The sequence below is a fragment of the Cavia porcellus genome, unplaced genomic scaffold, assembly GCF_034190915.1.
Source record: "Cavia porcellus strain 051 isolate PalLab524CR breed Dunkin Hartley unplaced genomic scaffold, mCavPor4.1 scaffold_13, whole genome shotgun sequence".
In the NCBI taxonomy this organism is placed as follows: domain Eukaryota; kingdom Metazoa; phylum Chordata; class Mammalia; order Rodentia; family Caviidae; genus Cavia; species Cavia porcellus.
In genome coordinates, this window is record NW_026947496.1 from 50,602,501 (window position 1) to 50,607,910 (window position 5,410).

The window sequence follows — 5,410 nt, forward strand, 5'->3', positions numbered from 1 at the left end:
AATATTTATTCTTAGAGAAGAAATCCTTTAATTATATTGACATTCCCACCTTTTTGAAATTTAATAATCTTGTATATCTCCTTTGTCCACTGAAAAACAACAAAAACATAGATTATTGCCTAAAATGTTATATTTCTATATCATCTTTTAGTGGATTGATTTAGAAGAACTAAAAAGAAGCATGTTAAAAGCTTTAAGTCATTAAGCAATCATTAAATGAATTAAAATAGTAATTTTCATGTCATTAGTTTGATTTTATCCAACCCAAGAAAGTAGTTCTAATATTCTGCATGAAATAGCAAATATCAATTTGAAATTTCTCCAAGCAGTTAATGGCTCTGCTATCCATCTGATTTAATAAGAGTTTAAAACATTTGTGAGCTAAATTTTTACATGAAGTAATTTTTATACTACCAGCCTTAGTCTCTGCCATTAACACCATTTTTATTTTCTTGACAAAATGAGTTTTTATGCTATTGTTCTGCATCCAAGGGAAAAGTATAATTTTTAATAGAGGTATCCTAAGATTAGTCTCCAAATTTCCTCTGTGTGATTTCTTATCATTGGTCTGTGCAAGAAAGCTTTTGGTATTCAGAAAAAGATCATCCTGAATTATTAAAAACATATAGAAGTGCAAAATATTTTATATTTGACTGTAATTCAAAATACAAACTGTCTTTTCTTTCTCTTTCTTCTTTTTTCTTTTAATTGCAGTACTGGGGATTGAACCTGCAGTCTTAGCACTAAACTACATCCCCAAACCTTTTTTTAATTTTTTCTTTTAGATAGGACCTTGCTAAGTTGACAAGTTGTCCATGCTGAGCTCAAACTCCTAAGCTTCCTACCTTGACCTCCCAGAGTGCTTGGATTACAGATGTGTGCCACCATACCTGGCACAAGTTACATTTCTAAAATGCGAGAGTGAGAACATCTGAACAGTCTAAGATATATCTGAGTTTTAATTTTAAAAAACACAATTTAGAAAGTTCAGCATAGGCTCTTTATTGTTTACCTGAATAAGAGCAATTCATTTGTTTGATCTAATTGTTCTACCCTGTCCATTTGGCTAATAAAGTGATAACAAAGGTATTAATCTGAGTTCTTTATGTTTTAGGTGATATAAATTGAAACCAGGGCCACTTATACAACAACAGAGTGTTTATAGGCTGACATAACCACCAAAAGGAAAATAAAGTGCTGTTCTTAAAGATAACTAACCTCATAGACCCAACAGCATCTAGAGTCTCTCTTTTTATCTCTGATCTGAATTTTCCAAGTTTTGTATTCTTTCAAAAGAGTTTTTTCTCAAGGTGAGGAACCTGGGTACAGAAGCTATGGGTTGAATTCCTTACCTCCCCTAGGTTGTGGTGAAATGATAATCTGAATTCCCTAACTGAAGTCCTAAAAATATCTAAGGTATCTGAGGGATCCTCATGAGGCTGGGTGAAATCACAGCTTAATTCCTGTAGAAATCTCCACGACACAAAAAGGTGACTGTCATCCTTTTTTATGTTTCAGAGCTGCACTTTTCAGGAAATTTGTTCATTTTGCTTTTAATACAATCAGCATTAGCCCATGCTGTCTTACACCAGGCTAAAATGCAAGCAGTTGTAGAAAGGAAGCTCTCCCAATGGAAATTAATAAGAGGATGAGGGAAACAGGATAATAATGATAATCAACTATTACTGTAACAAAGTACCTGAGATTATCAACCTAAGCAGGAAGGTTTATTCAGGAGTACAGTGCTGAGTATTTTAGTCCATGGTGGGTTGGCCATACTGCTTTTGGGTCTCGAGCAAGGTAACACATCATGCATGAGCATGTGACAGAGGAAGTTCATTTACCTTATGGTTGGGAAGTAAAAAAGGGTGGAAAGGACTTAGATTCATGACCCATTTCAAAGGCATAATCCCAGCAGCCTAAATCTCACTAAGTCCTACTCATTTAGAGGAACATATTCCCAACCCACTGTATGTCTGACATGAGTTCATATTCTCTAAAACTGAAGAAGGAATTTTAGGAATGACAGAGGTTAAGAGAAATATATATTTATTGAGAGAAAGAAAGTTTCTGTCTGAGACAGAGAGAGAGAGTGAGAGACAGACAGATGACAGACAGAAGGGATCCTGAGTGGGTTGCAAAAGACTGTCATTTTAGGGACTTTAGAGTAAAACCACAAAGTGAGGTGGATCTAAAGTGGTGAAAACATGGGAATTTCCAAGGAAGGCAAGCGTGAGGTGAGAGAAAACTGTGGTCAACCAGTAAGATTAATTGCTCAGGTAAAATTGATTAAATCAACGGCAAAAGGGGAAGCAAGTCACGTAGCAAATGCGCATGCTTAAAGAGCACTGACTCTTCCTGTAGAGGGTTGGAATGGCGACTCCTGGCTTCCTCAAGGTGATAGAGAGCAGTTTAGAATATCAACCCTTAGGATGCTCTTTTGTCTTGAGGACTGGCCCACAGTGGGAGATATCTGTCTTCCCCACAGTTGCAAGGTATCTGGCCTTCTACACTGGCTCCTTGGAGGACTTAACCCTGTCTGAATACCTATAATATTTCTATCTAACTCAACTGACCGTAACACTACTTCCTAAAGTTTCCACCCCTGTCCTTTAGTGCCACAGGCTTGGGAGCAAGCTTTTATACATGAGACTTCGGAAAACGTTTATCCAAATTGTAGGAGCTGAGACCCAAGCTGCAACTATAAATGAAGTGTCAATCTTGGTGTGACTCCATGAGGAACTTGAAACATGAATTTCAGATTAGTGTTTGTCCCATCTTTTATCAAGGGAGCTGGGCTTTTGTGGCAGTGCACTCATTACAGGTTATGGTTTGCCCTGAAGCAATATAATCTCCTGTGCACCCACAGCTCTGGTTCTCCAAAGACAAGTCAGCTCTATAGCTCTAGAGAAGGCTGCCGACCTTTTGCAGAAAAAGTAAGATGCTGGTGATGGGGATGCAACACTGAAAAGGAACCTGAGAAAGACATGTGATGTCTGCTGCACATGTTCATCCCTAAGTAGAGTGTTGGAAACATGATCAGCAGCCCCAAAATGAGGCATGTTTCTGGGTCTAAGCCTGGACATATCTTGTGCCCAAAGAGGAAAAGTTTTATCACATGCAGAAAGAAACAAAATGAAACAAAATTAATAGACAAATGCGCTCGAAATTTCAATAGTTTCACAATGACAAAATCTCATACATAACTTTTCAACTCACAAACAAGTACTGCTCTGGGAGAATGTTTGTAAGTTGGATTCATTCATAAGTCTGACAGAGTGACTTCACTGACACAGCAGACTTCCATATTCCATGATCTTGTCCTTTTTCTTTAGAATTGTGCCAGTGCTTGAATGATTCATGCTGTAAGAATGAGCGACATCTACCATTTTTTGGTCTCAACTGAATCTCTCATTTTTTTTTCACTTTTTTCCATGGTTGCTGCTTTGTTATTCCTAGTCCCCTCCACCTTATCACTCCTTGCCCACTTGCTCCTGGACACCCTGGGCTCTGATGGAGCTCCGGAGTACTGACAACTATCCCACTGTACAGTAAGCATAAAGCAGCACAATTGTGACAATGCCTAGCAGACACGTGAACTACTTCTGTGATTTCTTCACATTTTGAATGTTCATACATGTGGTCTGTTTGTATCTCTGAAAGTTTACAAATAAAATATTTGTAAGTTGGCAGCTGTCTAAATTACTCTTCTTGTTGGGGAGACAAAATACCTCATGCCCAATGTTAAAGGAGGTTTATTTAGCTGGCAGCTTGAAGAAATTTTTTCCCATAACTGACCGGCTCCAGGGCAGGGTGGCTTTGCAGAGGAGAAAAGTTCATGGTGGACAAAACACAGCAAAATCAACTGACGTTCACAACATTTTTCGGACTCTTTTGTACTGTACCTAGGATGCTAGCATTAGGGCAGTGCTAAAGCAATCAGTGATCTGATCCCGCACCCTTAATTACATTCTAGATTTAGCCACATCTCAAAAAGCCTTATTTAGAGGTTTCAGGGAACATCTAATCACAAATCATAACATTCTTCCCCTGGTCTCCCAAAGATTCATGTACATTCCTTTTTGAAAAAGGCATTTAGTCAATCTCCAACTTGCCAAAGTCCTAACAGTTTCAGCATTGCTGAAAAATCCAAGTCTCCTTTGACATTTAAGGCGAAGTCTTAGCTGTGACCCCCTGTACAAATGAAAACAAGGTTAAATACTTCCAATATTCAATGGCACAAAATAGGTATTATTACAAATGAGGATTCAAGGAAGGAGACCAAAGCAAGCACAAAATCCAGCAGGGAAATATTAAATCCTGTAGTTACATGTGCAGTATCTCAGGAAATCTGTGGCAAAATGTGAACTCTAAGTGTCTTGGGTGGTTCCACCCCTGTGGCACTTCCAGTAGCTATAGCTCCTATGGCCTGCCTCTTGGGCCTTCTCTGCTCCCTTGTGGCAGTTTTCCTCATATGATCTACAAACTTCTGGAGTCTCCACTGTACCTTTGGCTTTACACTTATAGCTTCACACAGTGCCCTCTCAGGGGCATACTGCCTGGCCTCCTAGACTTTTCTTTTGAAATCTGAGTGTAAGCCTTCCTAACCCCACAATTCTTCTATTCTGCATGCACATAAAACCAGTGCCACATAGATGATGCCCAGGTCTGCTGCTGGCTGGAGAAATATTCAGGCTTCCCTCTTTCTTGGCTGTAGGGGTTGAGGGCCTGGATCCCTGAGCACTCTTAATCCAATTACAAGGAACAAATTCTCTAGGCTTCTGCCATTCTGGGACATGGTGCTGTGTGGCTCAAAGCAGTCTTTCACTTTTACAATTTTGATGCTGCTCAGAGTAGAAACTGTTGCTTCTTGTGATGTCCGCAGGCCATCTTTTCTATTCTATTCCTTCTCAGCAAGCAAGATCTCCTCTGTTCTATTTTTGCAGTCCACGTCTTTATTGGAGTATCCTTTCTCTTCAAACTCAAACATTTTAAATCATTCTGCTGGGCTCTTTGTTCTTGATTCTTAGCAGAGGTCTGGATAAAAGCCCCCAACAATAACCATGTCACTGTTTCAATATTCAACTGACTTCAAATTTCATCTTCCAAATTAATTAATCTGCTGCCCTTAATCTCAGGCAAAGTTGTGGATATTAGCCAAATGTAGATAAACTTTTTGTCAAAGTATCACATATACCACTTGGAGTCCAGCAGCCACTGTAGTCCTTCTTCCCAACAGAAATCTCCTGAGCATGGTCTTTATTGGATTTCTGGTCTTCTCACTCTGACCAGAATCTCTCATAGGTACAGCTTAAGGCAGTCCAGCACTACTTTTTCAGCCAGTACCTCCAAACCTTCCCAAACTCTTTCCACAAGGCATTTCCAAAGGCTCCTGAACCAGAAGGACCGG